We start from the raw sequence: 20062 nt of genomic DNA, 5'->3' as shown, positions 1-20062 counted from the left end.
GTTTGTGTGTGCGTAGGCTGGTTTCTTGTTTCCAATAATAACAGATACAGTATTTTCATAGACCATCACAGATCCATCTTTTCTGCCCCACAAAAACAACATGGCATCAGACAACTCCGATCTCACACAGTATAAACACAAAAAGTGAAGACAAAAACTAAACGTGCACACACACATTAACTGTTGGGGAGAAGCTGCATATTGTTCATTAGCTGTGATAATATATAATATCATTGTTCCAAGTTACTGCAAAGGGCAAGAGTAGTTTCATGTGGCTGTGTTTATTTATGAATATACAGTATGAATTATTCTATGCATCCTTCACAACAAAGAAGAGGTGGACAAAGATGAGGAGCAGTAACAGGAAGTGTTGGACCAAGAGGAGAAGAGAAGGATGGGGAGTTTAATAAAGAAAAAGAGGAAGAAGAGGAAGACCCAGAGGAGGAGAAGCAAGGAGAGCAGATGGCAGACAACAAGAAGTGAGAGGAGAAACACAACAAGGATGTGGAGGAGGAGGAGGTGTTGAGGGACAGTAAGTGGTTGAAGGTATGGAGGGAGGAAAATGAAAAGAAAAAGGGAATGAGGGAGGGGTAGTGCATGTGGTGATCAGAAAGCAAAATCTATAACTGGAGACATGACAGAAAAAAGTATGAGGACAGGAAGCCAGGAAAGAAAGTTTCATGTTCTCTCTCTGAATGGATAGGCGTTTTGAAGCTCTTGAGCCCACAGCTGAACAACACTGCACCGCTACACTCCATCTGATTATGTAACCACAATCACACTTAACTGGGACAGGATATTATTGCTTCATATGTGGGCTAAAAATACAATAGCAGGTAATAACCAGCCAAAATCCATTAAGAACTTAACACCGGCTGTACTTTCAAAGTTTTATTGGTGAAATTGAACGTGCTTTTAAAAAGAGCTTGTAGGAGGATATGCTGCAGGCTTCTGCAGGAAGACAAGGTTTGTTCACTTGTTCCTACATATTTATGTTATTTGAAGCACTGACACTGTGGGTTGTCCGGAAAATAATAATCAGAAAATAATAAAGTGCACACATAAGGTTCAAGTACTTAATGTGGCAACTGTATAAACTGGTAAATGTAAGATACAAAGACAAAAAAAAAAATCACAAAAACAAAATGCAAACGGGACAGGCCAACTTTTGAAGGGGGAGGCATACTGGGGCAGTGTTCTAACGAAGGGGGGGCACATATTTAAAATGAGTAAAAGTTCTTTGAGTCAGCTTTGTTTTTATAGAATTTTGGATACCTTTGTGGTCATTTTGCATCTCTTTACGGCCATTTTGCATGTCTTTGTCATCATTTTGCATCTCTTTGTGGTCATTTTTACATCTTTATTATGTGTCTTTGTGGTAATTTTGCACGTTGCTTCACAATTTCCATGGAAGCATTTCAATACGCAGTTTTTGCACTGACCCAGCTATAGCAGCTTACTGCTGCTGACTTGTTTTACATGAACAACTAAGATAAAGAATGTAAAAAAAGAGGCTGAAACTCTCTAGGAACACAAGTTAAAATCCTGAAAAATAGAAGCTTCAAAATAACTAGCTGTGCTTTTAGGTGCTGCAGCTGACAGCGAGAGAGGAGGAGCAGAGCAGCAGAGTGGAGTCCTGGGACAACACCAGTAAATGTTTCACAGCAGAGAGGGGAAAACAGGGATAAAATAATCTAGGTTTAGTCTAGCAAGATAACATAATTTTGCTCTGTTTTCTGTTCTGGTTTCATTAGAAATTTTAAAATGCTAACTATATATATTGGTCGTCCACTATTTTGTCTGTTAGCTCAAACGTATAGCTAAATTAAAGAAGGATTCATTAATGGAATAAAAGCCACTAAAATGAATTATGTTTGGCGCTGTATTTATTGTGGTACTGCCCACTTTGAATTCTAATCTTGTGCTAATACTTGATAATGTAATGCAGTGCAAATGGAACTGTAATAAATACAAGTTACCATACTCATTATTATTTAGTTGTTGAAACAAATTTACTCATTTGTGTATTGACCCTGTGTGGTATGGTTCAAAAGAGTGTGTTTTGAGTATGTCATCTCTATGTGGCATAAAGAGTATGCCTATCATAGTTGATGGATGGGTATTCAAAGCATTTGACTTTGCCACTGGCAACCTGGATTTGTCTCCTGTCTCTTACCAAGTTTTTGGTTTTCTTTAAACATGACAATGATTTTTGTAATGATTTTACAGATTTACCTTAAAGGTTCAGTTTATAAGTTTTAGTGACATCTATTGGTGCATTCACATGCTCGTTGGATGGTGTCATTTCCCATTAATTGTAATGGTAAAATTCCACAATCATAAATGTAAATTCAGCAGTAAAACTTTCTAACTTTTCTCCATAAGGTTGCACATTATATCAATTTAATTTCTAAATCCAACAACAGAAGGCTGTTAAAAATTGTCAACATATGGTCCTCTTTAAATATATTTATGTAATATAGACTACCTCTGGCAAAGATTTTATTATTTGTTCCTTCTTATATATTTGTATACTGTTCTGTAGACTTCTGTATGTCCCATGTACACTTTATTACTCTTTTTGCAAGGAGGGAAAAAAAATCCTATTATTCTGACACCACTTGAATGCACCATCAGTCAGCGCTCACCCAAGCGTGCAAGAGAAGCTACGGTGGCCGCCACGCTCTGTCAGCTCTTGTGCTAAATAATAGGTGTGGTCTTTGTCCCGAATTTCATTTCTCTTCTTACTTTTAATAAACCACATGACTACTACTACTACTACAAATTCTTCTTTTTTCTTCTTCGTTGAGTATTCAACGTAGTGACGAAATGCATTCTGTAGAGCAGTTTGTCCATTTGGGCTACTGTAGAAACATGACGACGCAACATGGCAACTTCCATGTAAGAGGGACCCATGGTTATGTAGCAAGAACTTTCTCATTCTAAGGTAATAAAAACTCATTTCAACGGTTCATTATGTAAGGTCTTTATACAGCACGGAAAACATAGTTATGGATCTTGGATTGCATTTCTGTCATAGATAATTTTACACATCTGGACCTTAACAAATAACTTGTCTGCCATTACCAAAATCTTTTCTAACTTAACAGAGTTGTTTTAGATGATATAAATTTGAAACATAATTAGCGTATTCCAGTGTTATTTTTTATTTTCGCTGGTGTCAGCTGGAAAAATAAGTCAGATGGAGCAAGTGAGAACACAGAAGATCAGACAGGTTTAAAAGAAGCACAAATCTGAAATTTAGAGAGCTCTGTGTAGGTGGTCTAAAGGGGCTGCCATACTTTACAGAGCAGGGTCTCATTAACCTTCTCTATGGGGAGAACCCTGAATTCCATACAGCTTTATGGTGGAAGCAACAATGTTTGTTGTAATCTGTGGGTCCAGGAGAAGCTGCTGAGCTGTACATCTTTTAACAGGAGGTCTGTGTTAATCATTTGCTCTCCATCCAGGAAGACTCTTGATAGACCCAGCAAAGTATCGGTTATGTGTCTCCACCTAGTTTGACACTTTGATTTAAATGTGCCCTGTGAAGTTTTCTTGTAAACAAACAAAAGCTATATTGTGTGTATCCTTCAGGTTTGAGGCAGGTTTTGAATGTATTCCCTTTGCCATGGCGTTTTTTGATATGTAATATCATAATATTTCAAATAATTTATTTTCTTTCTAACTGAAGGTTGTGTATATAATTGGAGGAGTTCCGTGAATGTAAAGTTGGTCTGAAGTGTCTATGTAAAAAAGAGAGAGCTATTGACAAAAAAAAGGCCATAACAACTCAGTGGGCTACATTTAATTTTTTTTATTTTAAATTTGTCTATGAAAAACAAAAATCTTAAGAGCTCTTCTGGCCATTTTGCATGCACTTCTGAGATGCTCCCTTACTTCGGCTCCTCAGTCCACAGTCAAGTCGCACACCTGTGAAACACCAGTCAGTCTTTATCCTGCACTGCATAACATATCTCAAGGGACTTGGGTTAAACTGAGGTTAAATAAAATAAAAAAGATATTAAAATCTGATGAAATGTTATTAACAATAAGCTTTATTGAATGTCTATGTAGCCTATTTGTTTACATTTTGGCACATCTGCATCACAGGAGTCAAGCTGCATTGGCTGCATTTCCCGTCTGAGGTGTAGGTGTTTTGTGCTTCATGTTTTCTGTTTTATTTCGAAGGTTGTCTGTTCTCTAGTGTCATTGTGTGGTTTTGCTTCTTGTGTTCTTTGTCTTTGATTGTCTGAGTAATTTCACCTGTGCATCATTGTGTACACCACTGCTGTTGTATTTAGTTGGCCCATTCCTTCCACTCACTGCAGGTTCATTGTTTTCCACTCTTCATGGCTGTTTGCAGCAGTGGTTTATGCCTCTGGGTTTTACCTCTGATTTCTTGTCATTTTGGATTTACTCTGTCATTGGGATGTACAGATGATTACCTGTTTGTAGTTGCTTTTGTGTGGAGAACTGCTCTGCTTGGACTGCCCATCTCCCATCATTTTTTAAGTTCTTCAGTTTTGGGTAAATAAATCTCATTTAAATTTTACCTGGTGCGCTTTTTGTGTCTGCGTTTAGGCCCACAAACCAGTTTTCTGTGTCAGGCGGACAGCGACATGTAAGAACCAATGACTAAAAGATGGTACATCACAATTGGCTTACCCTGATATATAATCAGTTTCACTTGATGAACACCAACAAGCATATTGTCTGCATTAACCCTTTTGCTAATCACCCCTAGTTAGTACAAACACCTTGTTAATAACTGCAACTGATTAAATTTTTACACCGTGCGTGACTGAGTAAAGCGTTGAAGTGAGACATTTTATTCCAGCCCCACTCTCATTACATTAAAGGTTTCCTGTGGAGGTTTAGACCTCTAGTAATGCTATGGAGTGGATTTTCTGAGTGGGTGCCAGTTTTGTATATCCCATGTGCATGCTCATGGGTGTTGCGATATACAGTCCTACCAATGGTGTCACGCTATTCCACTGATCTGCAGGTAGTGGCAACACACAAAGATATGCTGCAATGTGCCTGCGAAGGCAGAGAAGAAGACTGCAAGCTACTAAACATGGATGTAAACAGTGCTGGATTTAAAATACTTAAACGCCTTTGCAAATGTTTGATGAAGGGAATGCACGTGATGACTTCAAGGATACACCCAATGCATTTTGGTGCGAAAAACTCAATGCAAAACTAATTTTAGTTAGTTTGTAAAAATAAAAAACTCCACTGGATGTCTGTTAAAAAAAAAAAAGATTTCTCTTCAGACAGGAATGATTGACAGTTTCTACAGTATGATAATGCTTACCATGCCTCCTGCTTTCTGCCATAAATTCACCTCACATATATTCATGACATGCTTACATAAACAGCTGTGTTCCCATGATGGCACAGGATAAGTGACACATGCAAATTAAACTCTTGCAGATTTTATTCATGAGACATTATGAGTGTGTATGAAGGTGTGTGTGTGTGTGTGTGTGTGTGTGTGTGTATATGAGTGCATGTATTGTGGGCATTATTATGTGACATATATATTCTTGCACAAGTAGATATGTGTGTTTCCTTCCATATGTGTGCACATATGTTTGTGAATCTCTCACCGAGCCACCTGGTTGATAACAGGAGCAAAGTTAGTTGGGCCATACAGCTGAACAGTCCGCAAGCTCTGGAAGTAAGCCTCTAGTACACCATCGATGCCCACACAGTTTGGGTTTTCTGTATTTGAGTTCTGCAAGAGAGAGAAAAAAACTCAAAGTCTGAATTTATTGGAAAGAAAGCAATATCAAGTTGAGTTAGTACAACATTCTCTAACCCTGACTCACATACATTTAAACTGTCCTTGAATCCTACACTCACCGAAGCACAGAGTGGATACTCAGCAGCATGACCTGGCCTTATATCTACATTGTATCTGTTTAAGTCTAACAAATAGACACTTATCAACAAACCCTCCAGTATCAGAAACTTCCAACACATGAATCGTGTCTCTTAATCTTGGAGTACAAGAGTGCAGTCAGTCTACATGGTCATCAGGTGTGGACCCTCGCAATAACTGGTGTTGGTTGAGTTGGCACTGAACCTGCACCCACACATTCAACACAGCACTCCAAAGCAAACTGTTGACTGGCCAGTGTGTACACATACAATGAGTAGCTAATTACGGTACACTAAACATTACTTGTGCAGGCCAGTAGAATCCTTTGAGGACTGCTTTTTCTCCAAAGACGTTCAACAAACTCTCCATTTGCACCAGCCCTTTCAGCCTGTTTAATTTGTGGGCTTGCTTTTTGATTCACTCTGTGGCTATTTTATTAGGAACAAGTCTCTAGTACTGGGTAGGGTCCCCCTTGCCCCAGAACAGCTTGAATTCTTTGTGGGGTGTGTTCTACAAGGTGCAAAAAGGGTACACAAACGTGGATTGAACCTGGGTCTCTCACACCAAAGGCATGCGTCTAATCCACTGCACCATCACCTCCCCACTATTTAGTGGATTACCTGCAAAAGCCCATAACTAGCTCAAAATCCTCAAAAGTAAATATTTATGCCCGTAAACATGTCGGTGCATCTGAATAACAAGTCCTTGTGTAATTGTTTACAAACAAGAAAGTCAAAATGTTTAGCCATGCTGTCAATATCACAGTGTACGCTGTAAGTGTTTTCTGATGTACACTATGGCTAAGGTTTTGGATTACAATGATTGAAAATGCACAGGACTGCCCCTTTTCAGTATGGCATATATCAATTTCTACAGTACAAAATTAAACATTGCAAGAGATTGGACAGAATTCACAATTATAATTGTACTGTAATTTGTTGTAAAAAAAAAAAAACATATTTAGAAATGAAATGAACATGGGAAACACTCTGTATTTGCTATATTTGTAATTTGTATCCGTCAGGCCACAGATTCTCATCCACGTCACAACAGATATCTTCATCAATTCAGGACACATTTACAATAAAAAAGTCTTATAGACAAAGATAGAAAATATGTTTGCAAGATCATGACAATGTGTTCAACCATTTTGCATGTAGCAATTTACACAATTAACTTGTGCCTTATTGTTTTAGGTGGTAAGACTTTTCAACAGAGAACCCGTATAATACATTTAGATCAACATGACATAAGCAATTGATAATGTAGGAATCAGCAGACAATTGTACATATTCACTTGCATAAATGTGTCAAAGCATTTGAAATTTGTTCAAAAGAATGACAAATTGCTTTTATGCTGTGCACAAGTGACTAGATGATGTGAATGAAGGTTGAACAATTAGTTTTGAGAATTTCAATTCTGATCTGAGAAATGTACCAAAGAAACTGAGAAAAATTGTAAAGGAATACTTGGGAATATGGAAATGTTCCAAATGAACAAGTCTGTGATGTGTCGTCTGACCATATCGGAGGGCGAAAGTGTTTGTAGCTGTTCCAAACAGACACAATCAAAGGGAAGTCTCTGTAACAGAATAACTTACAGAGAAGGGTGAGATGCGATATTGTTTAAACAGAAATCATAATAACTAGAATTGCAAGCAGTTATTAAAGGGGTCCAAGCCTCCTGCTGCGAGCCACGCCCCACACCCCAGGAGGCTGCACAAGCCGTGGGCCGGCGAAGTGATGAAAGTCTCTGCAGAAGGCAAAACGCAGAGTGTAAAATGCTGGGCTTGGAAGGAGCAGCTACAAATGGCTATTAAGTGTGTTTAACATTGTCTTAACATGACTTACGATTGAGAGAGGTCGCACGCCTCTGGAGCAACTAGGAGTTAAGTGTCTTGCTCAGTGACACAATGGCGGATGGGTTACAGTGGGGGATTGAACCTGGGTCTCTCATACCAAAGGCATGTGTCTTACCCATTGCACCATCACCTCCCCCAGGTACTGAGGGCAATATGGGGATGTAGAGTGCCAACTTTCGTTTTAATTGGACACACCCCGGGAAGGCTATTACACCTTTTCTCGGCATAATAAAAAAGTACCATGTATCCATTCAGTTTGCAATAACAGCGGCGCCTATTGTCCGAATTGCATCAAAAGATTCAGTGGTTGTATGAGCTCATGATTCATATTAAATATTTTGGCAGTAAGAAAAGACCTGTAGCCACAGGTAGCAGCAGACCGAACCACTGTGAGGCAGATGAGGGGGGAGGACATAATCTTTTAAAACTTAACAATACATTGGACTTGAGCTGTTAACTGTTTATTGACTAGACACTGACAGACATGGTTAGACAATTAGTGGTAATATAATTTTTCACATCAAATGTTATTGCTAGGGACAATACAGTAGTCCCTTGAAATTGCCAAATTCTACATCCTTGGGCAGGGCTGCATTTCATTTCGAGGGAAGCAATGTCACAGATGGTGTAATTCGTTTCTTAATCGATTTTTGCAAGACTCCACTTCCGCAATAAGCGGAGATAGGCAACCTTTCAGCTTTGTTAAGAATGTGGCCCTGCTGTGTGGATTACATTAACACCTGGCTGAGATCCGATTACAATGCAAGCCAGATCTCCAGATGTATTCTGGATGATCAAATTGCATTCTCATTACAATACATTCTGCATGTATACTCTACCTGCCAGGTATAAATGGAGTATCATCGAGTTAAAGTCTTATCCATGACATTTCATACCCCCATTCTGATTCTGGTCTGAACAACATCTGAACCTCTTGACCGCATTGCCAGGCTTTTGTGCCCCAAGTTGCTGCCACATGACAATTAGAAATTTGCATTAATGGCCAGCCATAGAAGTGTACCTAATGATGTGACCTGTAGAGAGACAGAGCAATATCGACAAGACCATGTTCCTAGCATGGTTTACAGCTTTTCTCAGTCGCTTTGGTGCATTTCTCAGATCAGAATTGAAATTCTCAAAACTAATTGTTCAACCTCCACATCATCTCTTCATTTGTGCACATCATAAAAGCACTTTCTCATTGTTCTGAACAAATTGCAAATGACTTGACACGCTGATACAAATGATTATGTCCAATTGTCTGCTGTTTCCTACATTATCAATTGCTTATGTCCTGCTGATCACAATGAATTATACCAGTCTCTGTTGAATAATCTTACCCCCCAAAACATCTAGGCATAAGTTCATTGCATTTGTCACTACATGCAAAATGGTTGAACACGTTATCAAAAATCAAAGTTGAGCGGAATCCAATCACACATTTACCGACGGCTATTTCAAAGTTTCCGAAAGCCGTCAGGAAATGTGTAACGTTACATGGATTCCCCTGAATGAGAAGGAATTTCCTCTGCCTGGGAATGATGGGGAAGTGAAAAGTCCATAGGTTGATGGATGTGGACCAAGAACGCACAGTCCAGCACGTGCTTTACAGTAATGTGAGCATGTGAAACAGTCTTTTCATAAGAACTTTGTTGAAGAGGATTATGAAAAATATAAAAAAGAAAACTTTAGTCTTCAGTGAGAATAGAGCACACAACCTTAAACCTATAAGTCCTATGCTCTCCCAAGTGAGCTAACCAACGATACAACAAACCTCACTGTAATTACCATTATGGTTATCTCAAAATCACGAAAAAATTATGAGTAAAAAAATATTTGTTTAGGGATTCCATATATATATGAATGTATATATATATGAATGTATATATAGATAGACATTCAATACATGTCTATTAGAATTTTTTAGTAAATGTGTCCTGAATTGATGAAGATATCTGTTGTGATGTGGAAGAGAATCTGTGATACAACAGGCAACAGTCCTGTCTCTTTGTTTTCTGTTTTACAATGACATGCTCTGTCAACAAATTACAGTACCAACAGTAAAAGCTGTGATTCCTGTCCTCTCTCCTGCAATGTATAACTTTGTACTGGTGAAAGTGATATATGCCAGACAAAAAAAGTGCAGCCTTGTGCATTTTCAATCATTGTCATCAAAATCTTAGCCAAAGTGTACATCAGAAAATACTTACAGAGCACACTGTTATATTTACAAGATAGCTAAACATTTTGACTTGCTTGTTCATAAACAAGACACACGGACTTGTCGTTCTGATGGCACTGACAAGTTCAATGACATAAAGATTTGCTTTTGAGAGAGAGACTAATGATTTTGAGCAAGTTATGGGCTTTTGCAGGTAATCCACTTTGTGTGCCGTTTGTACTACCTGTTTTGAGAAATGCACTTACTGTTTTGCTAATTTTAAGGATGATTTGAGAAATGCACCAAAGCGACTGAGAAAACCTGTAAAACTCATATATCATGTGTGAAGATTTTCACATACTGTATGTCCCTAAAGCACACGTGATTTAAATTCCCACTAGTGCTTTACAATAAAAAGTAGTATATTTAAAACAAAAAGAGAACAAAACAACAAATTATAAAACATAAAGAGAGTAAAATTAACTAAAATGGCCCATGGGAGAGCTTCGCCCCCAGGGCTCCCCTGCAAAAAGGGTTTCTGGCAGAAAGCTCAGCGGGCAAACCTCTCCCCTGCGTACTAAAACACATAAAACATAAACGAAATCTATGAAAAGATTAAAAAGTGGGTTTTTCAGAGATTTGAAAGAGTTTGCAGCCCTGATCACCTCAGCCAGGTCATTCCACATCTCTAAATGCAAAGGCTCTATCACCTTTGCGTATAAATGTGGATCTTGGAACAACCAGGAATGTTTGCATCCAATGATCTCAGGGAGCAGGAAGGAGAATAGGGCACTGAAAGATCTGCTAAATACCTTGGGCCTAGGCCTCTCAGGACTATTTAAGTAATCAATAGGCGTGGCCTGAATCTGTGAGAAGCTTTTAAATTTCATTCTTCAAGAGTAGATAAATTGCAGAAGATTTATCTGGTTAAAAACAATAATTGACATCTTCTTTCTAACAAATCTCCAGTGTCTCCAGATTCTTTTTCACTCCTCTGAAATCTGCATCACTATTGTAAAAGTTCATCAGTGCACCACACATGCATCCATTCATCCCCACAATAAATTTTTACCCCAGCCAAGATCTATTATCTGTCCCTGATCACTACTTTAAGCTGCGGTTTATTCAGACACACAGTTAAGTTTGTCTTTCTGAAGAATGAAGAAATCTCCTTCATCAGATTAATGTTCTCTTTCTTTTTTGCATTATTATCTTTTATTATCAAAAGTGCACTATTACTTCTTACAAGGTCCTTTAGGCAAATAACACTAAATCATACGAATGGGTTCAATAAAAATAATGGACCAGGTTGCTTATTAGTTTGCAGAAGTTTCATTCTCTTGAAGGTGTGAACAGCCAGAAAGCAAACTTTAGCTTTGCATCATCTTGGTGAATTTGACTGCTGGTATTTGTATTTGTTCACCAATTTATGACTCTACAGATATATGCTGTCTGTGGGAGTGTGCCTGTATGGATGTGTTCACTTTAGAAACTCGTTATTTCCCTCCAGTCTCTCAGCGTTTCTTCTGGATACTAATAAGGGATGACTAATTGTTGCTGATTATTTGGTAGGATGTAACTTCGGTATTTCTCAACCTGGACACTATATTCTCTTATTTTTGTGTCTATGTGACTAACGGAGACACCATTTCTTGAAACTGAGCACGCATGCAGTGAGACAGGGCCGCAACATAAATAAAGTGCTTGTTCTTTTCACTGACAGACTCAGATTGTCATTACAAGTGTCTTTAAGTTATGGAAAGGATAGTAAGAATAAGATTAAGGTCCTTTTTGTTTAACCAGAAACAGTTGCTATAGCATTCTGTTCCAAACCACCAGGCTCCCTTGACAAACTGTCCCTCTCTCGTCTACAGCTGCCGCAACCGGTTAGTTTGTGTTATTGTGTGACTTGAGTGTTTTTACCGCTTTGAAACACCAAAATCACACAATAACAAACTAACTGATCGAGGCAGCGGTAGACCAGAGAGGGAAAATTACTGCTTTTGTCGCTAAATCAGTTGTTTCTTTGTCCTCATTGGTTGTAGGTCTACCCAATTACATCCAGAGACATATTTGAAATTGAAAATGAACCCAGAGGTTCCCGACTAATTTGCAAATGCCTGTCCACGTGGACAGAAACATGACTCTAAATGAATGAGCATTCATATTGCTCTTTATTTGCTGGATGTGTAACTAAGTTTGCTAGCACATTCACCATTTCAACTTAAAAGGTGATAAACTCCAAATTCATTCGCATTAAGGCATTATACTGTAATACTTAAAGGTCCAGTGTGTATTATTTAGGAGAATCTATTGACAGAAATGCAATATTATATCCATAACTATGTTTTCAGTGGGGTATAAAGACCTTACATAATGCACTGCCATGTTTATAGCCCAAACAGAAAAACTGCTGTACAGAGCACGTTTCTACACTACGATGAATACGTACAAAGAAGAAGTAGTAGTAGTTGTCTGGTTTATTAGAAGTAAGAAGAGAAGTGAAATTTGGACAAATGCAGGACCACACGTATTATTTAGCAGAAGAGCCTACATAGCGATAAACTTTGTTGTCAAAGAAGTGAAAAGATGATGAAGCCAGGCGAAGTCGGGACAGATGATGGCAGAAATCATGGATAAACACTGGTGTGGCTGACACATGTTTTCAAAGTGACGCAGAAGTTGCCTGTTTTCTGCTGGGTCGGTAAGTTAGTCCAACTTTAGCAATGCAAATGAAAACTGTAAAAAAGCTGAAGCTGGGCATAATCACGTTTTTCCCTCGTCAATGTTGAAAAATATGTGATTAGACTGTAATTTTACGTAGCGTTATTCTGCAACGCTGTGTTTTGGCAGAAATGTGTCGGTTACGTTCGCGAGACGAACAGTGGATGAATATTATTGGCAATAAAACTGTACAGCATGGAAGTTCAGATCAGCCAGCTAAACATCACATTTTACTGCCCGGTTGGAAAACCCTAGTTTATTTTTACTGCTAACATTGTTCCGATGACAAGTGACTGATAATGCTTACATTCATAATTTGCATAAATAAAGTGTAACTTATTTGTTTGTATTGCTTTGCTGTGCACACAAAGGTGTAATTCGATAATTCACAGGGTAAATGCCCATTGTAAACGTTGCATCCTTTAAACACAAGCTCAAATTATGGCAATAAGTGCTACTTTGTGTTTCTATTACATTAAAAAAAAATTAAAAAGCCAATTTGGTAAGATTTGAACAGATTGCTTTTCTAATTGAACAAGGGAGGATACTTAATCCTCATCTGACTCTGCCTTTTTTAAACTTCATCTATTATGTGGTTTCTAATGGTCTGCAGAAACAGTGACAATGTCTCACACTCTTGGCATATATTTTCCGTGTTATCTGTCAGTGGCCAACATCATACTTGCAGTAGAGGAAATAGCTTTTGAGATGTTCTTCATTTAATTTGGTATGTTAGCCCAGATGAGCCAACCCTCCCAAGATGTAACAAAATGAATGATTACAGTACCGTAAAATAATGTAGTACAGTATTATGTCATGTAGCACTTCATTTCTTGATGTTGCTGTTGTTTTTCCCACTGTGAAAGAGGTCCTGCAACATCGAAACCATGAAGAGGAAACCTTCTCAAGTCACAGCTCTGACAAATAATTTCAAATATTATTTCCTAATATATCTATCTAAAGAAACCTCATTGCTTGACTCGCTACTCTCTCCTGTCTCATATGACATCTTTTGTCCTGTGTCGGCCACCATAGCATCTCCGCGCTTAGAAAGGGAGGGGTGAGCGGTGGACTGAGCCGCTAGATGCCACTAATGTACACGCTGGACTTTAAGCCAAACAAATGTTTTTTTCCTGTGGAGAAACGCAGACTGTCTGTTCATGACCCGTACAACAGCTCTGGACGACTCGTAAATGTTGTTCATGCCAAAGTAAGTATTCTAAATACTATAACACTGGTGAAAGCAACACATTCTTTAAACTCCCTAAGTGACACTTACAAACAAATCTGTTCATATGAGTGGTTCTTGGATGAGGCCTAATGTGTTCCAATTCTATATAGTATAATCTACATGTATGTACCAATGTTGTCTGTGTACTATTTTGGCAGTATATTTTAAAATGTTTTACAAACACGAAATGATGCATGTTATGCGCAATTATGCACCATTCCTGCTTTTCAACACGTGCGAGCTGTGAGTAGCTCCTCCATTTCTGCTATGCATTGAATTTTATTGCAATAATATTCTGCATGTTGCATTTTTGGTCGTCAGACTCAAAACTTACAGTGACAGTTTAGTGTTTGTTTACCACAGTGAAGGTCCCTGGTGGATCTGTTATGGGAAAGGCTTCCTTTTCTTAGTGAATTATTGCCAATATTCAGATTCTAGAGAAACATTTCTGTGCTGAATATGAATGATATGATGAAATCTATCACCAGACCACATTCAGCATTTGCAGATCACTAATGATGACATTATCCAAATAGCATATGTCCTTGTTTCTTTTGCAGTGACCTGATGCAGTTGCCGTTAGTGGCTAATAGTCTTCTCTTTTTCGAAGGCAGGTTTACTCGCACGCTCTGAGGCATTCTGCCATCTCTCTCCAAGACTACTTTTTAATTATTTCCTCTGAGACTGAAGTTTCCATTTAATAATATGGATTTCTTTAAAGCATCAAAAAACTATTCGGAGGCCAGTGTTAATTTAGCACTTACACAGAGGAGCTGTGCAGTAGAAGTGAATTAGTGTCAAATAACTCATGAAAGACAAATATTTTTCCTAATGTCCTTGTAAAGGACAGAATGCTTCAAGGTACGCTGACTCTTATTTTTTTGCAAATGTGAGCTATTTAATTAACTATATTATTATTATCAACTTTTTCATTAGATATGGTCATATGTTGTTTGTTATGAGTTTATATATGCAATTACTGCTGGTTAATTAACTATTCTGACCTTTATCTGAACCAGGGATGTGTCTAATTAAAGAGGCTTTTTGCACAATGCCAGCTTCCCCTTTTCATTTTATAAACATATTTTATTTCTGTGCAGGATATCTCACTGTACTTATGATCTGTCCTACATGAGCACATATATTATGAGATAGTAAAGATAATAAAACATTCCGTTTGATTAACTCTGCATTGCTTGATGTGCTTCATGTAGTTTCCAAAGATCAGATTCCTAATTAGAGTTGCTTTAGCATGAGGCGACGCCAGCATTTGTCACGGTGAGGTGAACTCTAATTGGGAAAGCTGATCGAGCGGCCACCCATGGAAAGGAGCAAAGTTATACAATTTAAGTGATGAATCTAGACAAGCCAGGTGCTGATACTCTCGTCCACTGTCGGCTTCTGACTGGGAGGGAGTCAAGAAGATCATGGGATTTGACAAATCTAATCGAAAACGACAGTTTCAGGTCACAGAAAGAAAATTCTCCAGTCAACTAATGAAAGACCTGAGGCGTGTCATTAAGATGTTTACACCTATACGAAAAAATCTAGACACATTATCGCATATCTTCTTTAAAAAACTCCCACTAATCTTATCCTTGAGCCTTGGAACAACACCAAATATAAGACTCTCCTTTTTAATGTTCTTCTCCCACCCACTTTTGTCCTCATTTCCTCTCAGTAACTGTCCAGGGAGACAGCCGTTTGGAATCCAAGGATAGTCATTATTTTTCCATTCTGCTGCTTTGCTACTTTTTAGTGATGCTGATAATGCTAAGCTAAGCATTGCATCATCAAGGTGTCTCTCTGTGTTGCTGTCTCTCTGTCTTACCCTGCGTTCATCTGGTGTCGGAATAATCAGAAAAATTTGTTCCCAACAGGGAAAATGCACTTGAACTCTGAAGATGGAACAACTCGAATTGTCTTTGAAACCTTTGGTAGATGACTTGCTGAGTTGATGTCATAAACATGGCAGACAAAGGTAAATGCTTTTTATTAATTTATGTACTGTATTGCATATCAATATTTTGCTCACATGTAATTTGTAATATGGCATTAGGTTGTAACCGTTAGTTGCTGTTCATGTAGAATGAGATATTAGCATTAACCCTGATAACAAGTCAGGTAAAGCAATATGTTAGTAGTTTTAGGGAATGTACTGGTGCAGCAACAAATCTGAAACTCATTAATGTTCAAACTATTTCAGCATACTTCACATACATAACAACCCATTACCCAGAGGTTATACAACAATATACCTATGTTGTTCCCACATTAAGCTCATGAACACCCCAAAGTCGGAAGAACGACTTCCCAACTCGGAATATGGGACCATCTGAGGAGCATGTGAATGCAGCATTATTTTCTCTCAACACGCAGCGTGATTCACAGTGTTTCTTCCTCCCACCTTTTGTTCCTTTCCTCTGCCTCAGTCTTCCACTTCACAAGACTACTCACAATGCCTCCAGCTTGTGGGCTTATGTAACCTTTCCTTTCATTGACTTAACAAGTTGTCTTGAGTTGAATCGTTGCATGTTGTTCAGTACATTGCGTCCTTGTGTGCATGCAATACAGGTACACACGCACAAAAACATTGCGCCATAGCGTTATCAGTGGTCGTAACGCCAAAGCGGACCTTTATCTGAACTTATAAAACAATCACATGTTACAAGTTCTTGGATGTAATGCTTGTACTAAGGAAAAAATAAAGGGTTAAAGGTGAACGAAATTCCAATGAAAACATTGTTGAAATGAGAATCCTTGCAGTCCACTAAAGTGCTTGTTTGTGCCACAGACAGGATCAGATTGTTATTATTGTCTGACAACATTACAGAAAGGATGCCTACAGAGATAGACCTTTGTTAAAGTGTGAGAGCCTTTTTTAAAAACCAAAAACAGTCACTTATCGCTCTTGTCAAAGCCACCCGACTCCATTAACAACAACAGTAATTTCACCTGGCAGAACACGGGAGTTGCTGGTGTCCCGCTGCCTCGGCTGATTAGTTTGATTGTTATTGTGTGACTCTGGTGGTTTAAAGGGTTAAAAACACCAAAGTCACATAATAACACAACTAACCAATCGAGGCAGTGGTAGACTAGAGAGGTAAAATTAATTAATTTTTATAAATATTTTCTTTAGAGCAGCTTAAGTGGAAAGTACTCAAGTCCAGCAAGTATTACTAACAACAAATTGTTTCCCTAAAGTCAACATTAAAGGGTCTCTCATGCTAATGTTGCTGTTAGACACAGGAAACACTTTTTTGCTTGAAGCTTTTGGCCTTGACATAATATTTGACTGCATTTTTATTTAGCCAAAGTGAGCCTTAAGGAAAGTCCAAAATGGAGGTGGACTCTACATCAGCAGCCAGCGAGACCTTACATCTGACAGATGGACACATTTCACATCCTGGCAGTGATTTAGTCAGAGCGGACACAAGTCAGCCTTAAATAAATACTTTTTTAAAAAGTAAGGTCAAGTGGCAAACTTGTTTATCTGTTTTAGCAAACTGTCTGTCCCAGTGTTTTTAGAACAGTGTCTCTTACCAGTGGGAAGGCGTGGGAGATCTTGCCGTCCGGGGGAAGCTTAGCTCCGAAGCCATATGCTGGGAAGAGTTTGTCGCTGTCGTAGTCCTGGATAATCTCCCCCACAGCCTTCAGTGCCATGGCGTACGCATTCATCTGGTATGGACTCATGTAGTGCAGTGAGGTAGGCTGAGACGGGTTACCTGGAAAGAGAAACACCACCACACCCAATACACAGACAGACACACACACACAATGTATGGCACATGAATAAAACCTATATATAGTGTGAGTTTGGGCATTTTTGGAGCTTAGGCTATATACTTACTTTCTAAAACCACTTTTCCATAAGTTCATTGCTGGATACAGTGTGGTTTACCCAAAAGCATTTGCATGCCAAGACACACACAGGCAGCGACAAAATATAAGACATATATATTTTCTGAAAAAAGAATGAGTCTTCCTAAATGTTAACTACCCAGAAATCTAAAAACGACAAACATGACAACATGACAAACAAAAACTACATACATCTGCATCAAAATACACCTAGTGACCTGTACTTGATCCTCACACTGCGATGTGTAGTATATTGTCAGTCCATTATGTGTGGCCTCTACTTGAAATCAAGCACATTTTAGAATTAGTAATCAGTGCTTTTAGTTACTGGGTATGAAGATTAAAAGCCAAAATACAGTTACACGTTCGCACTAACAAATTGTCAAATACTGCTGCTGGGTGAGTGGCCCTCTGCTTCAAAATATGATGCTGTAGGGACCCCTCTAATGTAGTTTGTGGACCCACAGGGCTCTGCAATAATAAATATGCTACATCCAGTTAGTCTAGTTAGTTCAAAATAAAACTTGAATAATTTGGTGAAACCACTTCATTAGGTTAAGGCACAAAAACGACTTTGTTAGGTTTAGGAAAAGACTGTTTAGGTTTAGGGAAGACCTGACGTGACTTGCGTAAGTTCACTTACATACGTTATTTAAAAGAAAAGAAAGTTTCACACAGGACTCAAACAACAATCTACTAGGTTAAAGTCCTGTGTCTGTTTGTCCCATTCCTCCATCCCTCCATTGACCCATTGCTTTTTCTCGGATGGCCAAGTTACCCAGAACTACGATGATCTATGTGTTTCAACTTTTGTGAGAAAATGCAAAAACAGGTAATTTTTTCCCCTCCCATCTAAAATATTTTCCTCATGTAATTATAAATCAGACTTGTAGTCACTGAGTTAATCTATACTGCTCATGCTTATGTTTAAGAAATTCTTATTCTGCTGAACTGTAGGATTTTAATTATACTTTATATTAACAACGTTATGTGACTAGTTGGGAACTAATGTTGTCTATTTTTATTTTGGTTGTTGTAATAATGCCTAGTAAACAGGTGAAATTAGCTTTTAGCTGCTGAAATAAATGTATTATGCACTGTCTCTATTAAATTAACCGTTTTTATCACTGATGTGATACATGGATAGATTATCTTATTTGTGTTACATTACAGCAAGGTACAATATCACAAATAATTGTCAACCATGTATTGATTTTTTTTAAATGGCACTCAACACTCAGTAAGATTGTCATACAGTGACAATCATTAGTTGTAGAAATATTACAAAGACCACCTACCCAAGTTAAGATCAAGATCATCCCAGAGAGGCGAACACAATCCTTAATTAAAGTAATAACTGACAATACGCATAAGTTGGCGGTAAAACATTTTCACTGAACAACAGAGTGGACATTTCCTGCATGCATAAAGATGTAAGGATATCCTACCGTTGGATGCTGTGAAGTCTATGGCCACGGTGAAATTGAGTTGTGTCCTGGTGAGAGATTGATTGCACATCAGCATCATTCAAAACAGAGATATTAGGAATGTGCCAGTAGCTGTTTAGGCTAGACTGAGAAACTCATCAACGGCTCGCCTCTGTCGCTTATAAAGCACACCATGATTCAAATTATACGTGCTCCTCAAGTCTTAAAATTTAAGTGCTGTTTTGTGCTGATATTCAACATTTGACTATTTTCAAGCTAAAGAAGATGTGTTTTTCCAAGAGTTGTATTCAATTATTCATATTAATACAAATCTACTATAGGCTACTACTATATTCTGTGCATGTTTTGGAAAAACAATGGCAAGCATATATTATATTTGTGAATTTTTTTTTCTGTCTTGCAGGCTGTCACTGAGTCCAGTTAATTTCAGTACAGTATAAAATTTGACTGTAGGATCAATTGGCAGAGACAAAAGGGCAACTTAAAGCTGGGCTCAGACTACAGGAGTTTTAAAATTCTAACCAAATTTGAAATCGGATTGTATCACACACATAAGGACAAACTTCTCTCCAATCTCAAAAGTACAAGTGCAAGATTTAAAAAGGCATAAGTCTGGATGAGAAACTGGTTGGGAAGATTGGTCAACATGGGTTGTCTGTTCTTAAGAGAGTACTAGAGGAGATATCTTATACGTAAGAAAGAAGGCACTGGTCATGGGGAATCAACTCATGGCTCAACGGTGCGAGGGCCTGACAACAGCCAACCAAACTTTTTGACATGTCCAAATGTCTAATAGGCACCGATGTGACATGGCGTAAAGCGCAGTGATTGGTCGTAACTATAAAGACGCTATGCAAGTACAATCCATTAGGGCTGACTGCGCTG

General features: G+C 38.3%; 1 pseudogene; it reads right to left on the bottom strand.

Moving 5' to 3' along the window:
• LOC123987107 overlaps positions 1–20062 on the bottom strand; it is a 185103-nt pseudogene that overhangs the window by 23044 nt on the left and 141997 nt on the right.

This window comes from Micropterus dolomieu, linkage group LG18, assembly GCF_021292245.1.
Source record: "Micropterus dolomieu isolate WLL.071019.BEF.003 ecotype Adirondacks linkage group LG18, ASM2129224v1, whole genome shotgun sequence".
Lineage (NCBI taxonomy): Eukaryota > Metazoa > Chordata > Actinopteri > Centrarchiformes > Centrarchidae > Micropterus > Micropterus dolomieu.
This window is presented reverse-complemented; position numbering and strand designations above follow the sequence as displayed.